We start from the raw sequence: 9,373 nt of genomic DNA, 5'->3' as shown, positions 1-9,373 counted from the left end.
CAGTTTTACTCATATAATTACTATATTTTAAAATAATTAAATAAAGCAAAACAAACACGTACACTCTCAAACCTATTATTAAATGATAGTTCAGTAACCATTATTGAGGATCTAGAGCTAAACCCTCCAAACTATTCAGAACTGATTGCCTTTGAATCATTTTAAAAATCAATTTTGCCTACACCAATACATAAAGTTAAGTCCCATTATTCTGGCATTTCCTCAAGTACTATATCTGTAATGCAGATTGGTTCTGAGGGGGGAAAGTGCTATAAAGTTGAGACAAATATAACTCAAGTTGCAAGTAGTTTAAACACAGCTCTAAATGGGAGGTCTCCATCAAATCCATCCCCTGAGAGCTCAGGCAATCCTGTGGAAGAGGAGGTAGATAGATTGTAAGACGCAGAGGAAATGGAAAATGTCACCAGGAGAACAAGGCCCTGTGAATGAACCAAGAAAAGCTCATATGAGCTCACAGAGGCTGAAGCAGCAATCACAGGGCCTACACAGGTCTGGACCAGATCCTCTACTTATATATTATAGCTTTTAGTTTAGCATTTTTATGGGACTCCTTAGCATAATGAGTGGGTCTCTGAATCTTGTTCCTGCTGGTGGGACTCTTTTCTCCTTATCTGTGTTGCCCTATGCAAATTTAATTAGATGGTTTTTTGTTTCATCTTATATTTTGTTTTGTTCTATATTTTTGGTTGTTGTATCTTAGAAGATTCTTATTTTCTAATGACAGAAAGTGTATCTGGACTGTAGGGCATCTGGGGAGAAACTAGGGGGACTAGAGAGAGGGAAAATTATAATTCTGGTATATTGTATGAGAAAGTAATTTCTTTTTAATAAAAGGAAAAAGTAAAATAGAAGTAAAACGTGAAAAAACCAAAGAAAGCATAAGTTGAGGTAGAAAAAGAAGCCTCTTAACAGAGTCTTAAGTTCAAACATGTATAATATGTTATATTATAATAATATGACCTCTCATGAATTATAGAATTATATTTAAGTAAGGATTGACTTTTAACAAGAATGTGTTCTTCTGGGGTTTTATGTCTTACTAAAATTAGTATTGACGTATTTGAGAGTTTTATTTAATATCATTACATAAAGTGTAACTAGTTCTCATAATATTATAAGGTAAACAAATTTTCATTGATTATGCATAATCACTAAATGTACACGGAATGTTGAATATCTGAAAAAGTAATCGTGACATTTTATTTCTTTGGTAGACTGTGAAGGGCTGGATCTAGAACACCATCCAAAGGCCAATATGTTCTTCCTGAAAACAAGTTTCTGTTGCTACTCTATGATCTTGCTATTAATATTATCTAGTTATATGCAAAGAAAGCAAACAATATTTTCTATTTTGAAAGCTCCTATATTTCAGTCCTTTTCCATCTAAGATCTTAAAAATGTATAGATTATATTATCAAATAATAATTTATAACTGCTTTTCCTGTCGCTGCTGCGTCCGCAGCCACGAGTATGCTCAGGCTACAGAAGAGGCTTGCCTCTAGTGTCCTCCGCTGTGGGATAAAGAAGGTCTGGTTGGATTCCAATGAGACAAATGAAATCGCCAATGCCAACTCCCATCAGCATCTCAGAAAGCTGATCAAAGATGGACTGATCATCCCGAAGCCTGTGACTGTCCATTCCCGTGCTCGTTGCTGGAAAAACACCTTGGCCCGATGGAAAGGCAGGCATATGGGCATAGGGGAGAGGGCATAGGGTACTGCCAATGCTCGGATGCCCGAGAAGGTGACCTGGATGAGAAGGATGAGGATCCTGTGCCGGCTTCTCAGGAGATACCGGGAATCCAAGAAGATTGACCACCATATGTATCACAGTCTGTACCTGAAGGCCAAAGGGCATGTATTGAAAAACAAGCGGATCCTCATGGAGCACATCCACAAACTGAAGGCAGGCAAGGCCCGCCAGAAGCTCCTGGCTGAGCAGGCTGAGGCTCGCAGGTCTAAGACCAAGGAAGCACGGAAGCCCCTGGATGAGCGCCTACCAGGCCAAGAAGGAAGAGAGTATCAAGACTCTGTCCAAGGAGGAAGAGACCAAGAAATAAAGCTTCCCTCGTGTCTGTTCATAGTGGCCTAGCTGTGGCATAACTTGGATCAGTCATTAAAATAAAACAAGCCTTTGTCCGTTTAAAAAAAATTATAACTAATTTAATGGGGCCAAATTGCTAAAAGCATTTAAAAGAAAATGTTAATAAACACGATTGTCCTCAATACCCTGGCCTTTTCTAACTCCTATAGTCCCATAATATAGAGCCTGAAGTCATTCTGAAGAGAAACAAATGTTTTAGAACTGTTTTCTCTCTCTCTGTCTCTCTCTCTCTCTCCGTCTCTCTCTGTCTCTCTCTCTCTCTCTCTGTCTCTCTCATATATATATATATATATATATATATATATATATATATATATATATATATATATATATATAATCAACTGCCCAGGAATTGGTTTGTTAGAACTCTAAGCTACTTCTCCAGCACTGTGCACCATGTCTGCCTACATGCTCCCCACTATGGCAACAATGGAATAAGCCTCTGAAATGAAAGCAAGCCTCCATTTGAAGACTTCCACTTAATAAGCATTAGCATGGGTATGGTCTCTCTGTACAGCAATAGAACAGTGACTAAATGAATATGGAATATAAATGTTGTAAATCAATGTCATCACTATTATTAGAATAGGTACTTGATTGGAAAGTATATAATTTTCTGAAAAAACAACAACAACAACCAATATCTGCAAATCTTTGTTACTTATCTGAGCATTTAAAGTTAGCATAAGGGCAATGGTTATTGATTGAGTACATATCCTTCAATAAGACAAGCTTTCCCAAGTAGATTGAGCTTCTAGAAAGAGCATCTCTGACTGACTATATGAGAAACACTTTATTCCTCAGTGTAAAAAGCATTCTGTGTTGCATCGGTCCATAGTAATAATCTCCGCTGAGTGATGGTGGCGCACGCCTTTAACCCCAGCACTCGGGAGGCAGAGGCAGGCGGATTTCTGAGTTCAAGGCCAGCCTGGTCTACAGAGTGAGTTCCAGGACAGCCAGGGCTACACAGAGAAACCCTGTCTCAAAAAGCCACAAAGAATAGTTCTCTCTCAGATACATTTTAAAAATAATTTTCATCATCAGCCTCAAGTTTCAAAAGTATAAAATAAGATATCAAATCAAAATACCTTTAATTTATAGCATTCTGTGGTTTCTGGTAAGACATATCTAAATCAAAGTGTTGATTAAAAAAAATATGATAACTTTCTCCTGGAAATATTCTTTAGTCTTTTTTATTTTCAAGTAAAGGGGATCCTTTCTTCCCCTGGAAATTCACTATAGATACACTAGTCTTGCAACTGTTTTTTTGTAAGTAGTGACACCTTCATTTACAATTATATTCTGTAAGTATATTAACATTTTGATGTATATATTAAACTTATTAAACAATTCAATTCAATTGCTCTTTATGCATTTCACATGCAAAGCACTTTATAAGGCACTACAGGGAGCACATTAATAACAACAAGAACAATTGCAATAATAATGTGGACAGGTACAGAACTGCCTTTTCATGCTAAACATGACATTTTCCATTGCAAATACATGATGGCATGTGCAAACAAGCTGGGAAGATCTTTTCCCCTTACTTAATCCTCCTGAAAACATGCTCACATACTTGTTCAGAGTTATGCATCTTAACTGATTCCATGTCCAATCAAATTGACTACCAAGGTTAAGTGTCACAGTACCCTAGCAGAAATAACAGCTATGAAGGGGGAATCTTATCTTGTGAAACAAGCATTCCAATCTAAGCAGGCTTTTTTACTACTCCAAAAGATAAAAATTTCTTTTAAAAAAAATGAAAAAAGATTTGACCAGGATGTAACTTGGACAGGATATAGCACAAACAGTGCTTACATTCCAAGGAAGCCCATAAAAATTGCTGTCCTACAACGTGCAAAGAGTGAGAGACCTTAGAGCACTCACAGATGGGATGTCTTCATGAAACCCCTTCCATGTTCAGGGATCAATGCTGAGGACTGGACAGAAAAATCCTAAGAGCCCGAAGTCATGGATCACGCCAAGGAAACAGTGTCTTTCTAACACAACAGGATTCATGCACATAAGAACAAATGCAGACTGGGGAAGCATGCACAAGGGCCTATGTGGGTTCAAGCCAGGGGGGTCTCAGGACTGAGAGAGTGAAGTGCACTCCCAACAAAGAAGCTTTCTCTAGCTGATACCTACTTATAAAAGAGAAATCTGTTTTCTCCAATGGACTCTCATTGGGTATATTAACCTTAATTCAGAGTGGACCTCATGCTCAGGGATAGTTAGCACAAAATGAACTCAATAATATTTTTGAGGACTTTTTGTTTGTTTTGATTTCTAGGGTTTTTTTGGTGGGGCGGGGGGTGAAGGGTGGGCAATTTTTTTGCATATGTGTTTCTTGGTTTTACTGGTTGTGTTTCTTGTTTATTTGTTGAAAGATACAGATAGTAAGAACAGAAACTGTATGGGTAGTGAGGTGAAGAGAATCTGGGAGGTTTCGGAGCAGGAGAAAACATGATAAAAATAAGGAAGAAGCTGAGGAGGAGGGCAACCCTGTAGGAGGAACAGCAGTCTCAATTAACCTGAACCCCTGAAATCTCACTGGACCACCAAACAGATAGCATGCACCAGCTGATATGAGGCTGCCAGCACACATACAGCAGAGGACTGCCGGGTCTGGATTCAGTCAGTGAAGATGAACCTAACCTTCAAGAGACTGGAGGCCTCAGGGAGTTTAGATGTCTGGTGGGGTGGGGGTGGGGGTACATCCTCATGAAGACAGGAGGTGGGGAGGAGGTATGGGATGTGGAACAGTCGGAGGGTAGACCAGGGTGGGGTGAATAAAATCTGGAGTGTAAATAAATAAATAAATAAATACATAAAAGACAAAAAAGAAAATTATTTTCAATAAGCAATTCAATAAAATATTCTAGAATACAAAAAGAAGACTGAATGGGTTTGAGTAAATTAGTATATGACATAATGAGCTAAGAAGGCATTCTAAATTGTTCTTTTTAATTTAAATTGTTAATAATTTTGAGAATTTCAACTTTACTTTTACTGGGCTTTAGACAAAATGCACATTAAAAAAAAAGGGCTGTCTCCTCTTGGTACAGTGATAAGAAAAATCCAGAGAGGCTCAAGTAAGAAAGCAGAAAATAATAAATGACATGTAAAACTGCCTCCCTTCATGCAATATTTGCCGAACTTGAATGTGTTCACTGACAAGACCTACATATCATGAAGCATTAAGGATCTCTAGGATACTGTTCTATGTGTAATGCCTCCATTAGCATGGATTTTAGCTCAAGCTTTACTAAGAACAAAACATTAAGGAACTAAGACTTCTGACTTGATGAACAGTAGTTAAATGATGTGGAAAGATATTAAAACTCAGGGATAAGAGTTTATTATGGAGGTACTTGAGTATCTCAACAATCACTCCACTAGTCAGAAAATACTCCAGTACACTGTGGGGAAGTAGAGGTCAAAGACATTCATTTGTCAATTCCCATTGAGCCACAGTTTTCTACTCTGGCATATGGATGTTCAGGCTTGACTCATTCTTAGTTGTTAGAGATTGTGTTATGTATTGCAGAATGAGAGCATCATCTCTGCTCTCCAGCAACTAGATGCTAGTTAACACCCATCCTTCCAGTGGTTCATGGCCATTGATTTCTCCACATGCTATTAAATGTCCCCTAAATAATCCCTGATTTTGAACAGGTGCTCTAAACTTATAGTAAGTTGGCTCCAAGCTTTAAATTTTGAATCACCCATCATATATTTTGGAAAATATCTTAGAATTAATTCATTTTTTATCATTCTAAAAATTAAATAATATGAAAATAAGGAAGGAATTAAAAATTATAAAAACATAAAGACTGTATGTTTAAATACTATTCTTAAAATCAATTTTGAACTAACATCCTTTCTCTTTGCCTCTGTCTCCAGCCTGTTGATTGTCTATCTTCTATGATTTTCTATTTAAATTTTAATCATTCATTCATTGGTTCAGTCATTCTTTCAGCCAGCCAGCCAGTCATCTTCATGTTCTAGTGAACTATCCATCCTAAATTTTCTCTTGGATCATGTACTCTAGCCCCTGCCAGATCCACTCTGTTATGAGTTATGAAGTCCAAGTGTCATTCAAGGGCAGCCAACTGCAACAACAAAAACAAAACCCCAAGTTGGTTCTAGCCAATTTAGTCACCTCATTCCATACAAAAGAGAGAGCTACATTATCAATAGGTTGATAATGTGCTGTAAATATTTCCCCAGACTTTTAAATCCAATTACAGAGATCAGTAATTGCTGGCATTCTCAGTGTGTCTCTCCTCCCTCCAACTACTGAAAGGTTTTTTAAATATTTTTCAACTTCAATCAATAGCTAGTCTAAGCAATTTAAACTCATTTGTCTTCATTGCACTACTAAAGGAAGAAGGAAAGTGAAACATTCAGTTTGAGAAAACAATGGTTAGAATCTTTAATCATAAATGAAGAAGTGCATGAGAGTTTGCTGTGGAAGTTCTACACAACTCTCAAGATATAATTTCAATAAGATGAAAAGGTGTATAATATACAGACATTTTAATAATTAGAAAAGCTGTGCTATAATTAATATTTGACAATCTATATATATATTTTAATCTATCTTTAAACTGTTCCTTTTGTGCAAAGAGATATATAGAGGCTTATAGATATTAGTCAAATAAAAACAATTAGGACCAAATTAAACTTAACATTAATGTTAAATCTGGTGCTTTAGAAATGGTTGGCCTTAGACACAATTAGTAAGTGATTGTTATTCATATTTGTTCTGGCTGGTTTTGTGTGTCAACTTGACACAGGCTGGAGTTGTCACAGAGAAAGGAGCTTCAGTTGGGGAAATACCTTCACAAGATCCAGCTGTAGGGCATTTTCTCAATTAGTGATCAAGCCGGGAGGTCCCCTTGTGGGTGGTGCATTCTCTGGGCTGGTAGTCTTGGGTTCTATAAGAAAGCAGGCTGAGCAAGCCAGGAGAGGCAAGCCAGAAAAGAACATCCCTCCATGACTTCTGCATCAGCTCCTGCCTTCTGACCTGCTTGAGTTCCAGTCCTGAATCTTTTGGTGCTCAACAGCAGTATGGAAATGTAAGCCGAATAAACCCTTTCCTCCCCAATTTGCTTCTTGGTCATGATGTTTATGCAGGAATAGAAACCCTGACTAAGACAATATTCATATTGTTATATGTGATTTTATTTTAGAAAAGTGCTATCATGCTTTAGCATTTATTTTCTTTTATAGTTTCTGTAAATCTATCATCAAAGAAGTATATGAAGGCCCATCAAAACCTATTAATTCAAAGACTTTCTAGAATGCATTTATTGTAAAACTTTGTATTCTGTTGTAATTACATCATTGTACCAAAATACCTGAAAAGCAACTTAAGAAAGGACACATTTATTTTGTCTCATGGTTTTAGAGGGTTCAGGCCATTCTTTTTTTTATGTTTTTCTTTATTAGATATTTTCTTTATTTACACTTCAAATGCTATCCTGAAAGTTCCCTATACCCTCCCCCTGCCACTGCTCCCCTATCCACCCACTCCCACTTCTTGGCCCTGGCATTCCCCTGTTCTGGGTCATATAAAGTTTGCAAGACCAAGGTCCCTCTTGATGGTTCAGGCCATTCTTATTTGGCTCCATATTTCTGGACCTGAAGTGAGGCAATGCAGCCTGTTCACTTCATGGTGGTCAAGAACAAGAGATATAAGAAAAGACCAGGGTAAAATACATTCCCCCAGTGACTACTTACTTTATCCAGGATCATCCTAAAGTTTTCACCAATTCCTAAAATAACACCATGAACTAGGGACAAGGTTTCAGTACATGAACCTGCAGGGAACAGGTCATAATGAAACCATAACAACATCTAAACAGAGACTAAATTGTTTCTAGTTCTCTGACATTATCAACTTCATCTCTCTCTCTCTCTCTCTCTCTCTCTCTCTCTCTCTCTCTCTCTCTCTCTCTCTCTCTCTCTCTCTCTCTTGCTGATCTCTCCCATGTTCCTTTTGTTTCTTTCTATGATTTCATTACAAGAGTCTTGTTATTTAGTTATATACTTGACAAGATTTCAATTTGTAATACACCTTTAATTTTAGTGAGAATTCTAGAGAACTGATGGAGTTGAACATTTTTGTGTTAATATTGATCACATATTTGGAAAGATTTGAGAATTCACAGCCCATAATTCATAATAAATTAAAAGCATCATTTTTTACACTCCAGATTTTATTGTCCCTCCCTGTCCATGCTCAAACTGTTCCACATCCCATACCTCCTACCCACTGTCTCCACATGGATGTCCCCACCCTCCACCCCACCAGACCTCTAAACTCCCTGAGGCCTCCAGTCTCTTGAGTGCATCATCTCTGAATGAACCCAGACCTGGATATCCTCTGCTGTATGTGTGTTGGGGGCCTCATATCAGCTGGTATATGCTGCCCGATTGGTGGTCCAGTGTTTGAGAGATCTCAGGGGTTCAGGTAAATTGAGATTGCTGTTCTCCTAGAGGGTTGCCCTCCTCCTCAGCTACTTTCTGCCTTTTCCTCATTCAACCACAGGGGTCAGCTGCTTCTGTCCATTGGTTGGGTGCAAATATCTGCATCTGACTCTTCAACTGCTTGTTGGGTCTTCCAGAATGTGGTCATGATAGGTTCCTTTTTGTGAGTGCTCCATAGCTACAGTAATAATGTCAGGCCTTGGAACCTCCACCTTAAGCAGGATCCTACTTTGGGCCTGTTGCTGGACCTTCTTTTCCTCAGGCTCCTCTCCATTTCCATCCCTGTAGTTCATTCAGACAGGAACAATTATAGGTCAGAGTTTTGACTGTTGGATGGCCACCCCCTCCCTCATTTAATGCCCTGTCTTCCTGATGGAGGTGGGTTGTATAAGTTCCCTCTTCCTACTGTGGGGAATTTCATTTAAGGGCTCTCCCTTTGAATTCTAAGAGTCTCTCACCACCCAAGTCTCTGGTGCAATTTTTGGGGGGTCCCCCAAACCTCCTACCTGAGGTTGCCTGTTTCCATTCTTTCCACTGGCCCTCAGGGCTTCAGTCCTTTTCCCTCACCCAGTACTAGGTCAGGTTCTCCTCTCCCTTCCCCCACATCCAGTTTTCCTCCCAGGTCTCTCCCTCCCTCCTCACTTGTGATCGTTTTCTTCTCCCTCCCAAGTGGGACTGAGGCATCCTCACTTGGGCACTTCAGCTTGTTGACCCTTTTGAGTTCTGTGGACTTTATCTTGGGTATTCT

The 9,373-nt window shown here is 38.6% G+C and overlaps 1 pseudogene; it reads left to right on the top strand.

The window, feature by feature from the left end:
- The first annotated feature begins 1,471 nt into the window (after window positions 1–1,471).
- On the top strand, window positions 1,472–2,103 carry LOC110313978 (annotated as a pseudogene).
- The last annotated feature ends 7,270 nt before the right edge of the window (window positions 2,104–9,373 follow it).

Source organism: Mus pahari, chromosome X (genome assembly GCF_900095145.1).
Source record: "Mus pahari chromosome X, PAHARI_EIJ_v1.1, whole genome shotgun sequence".
Lineage (NCBI taxonomy): Eukaryota > Metazoa > Chordata > Mammalia > Rodentia > Muridae > Mus > Mus pahari.
This window is presented reverse-complemented; position numbering and strand designations above follow the sequence as displayed.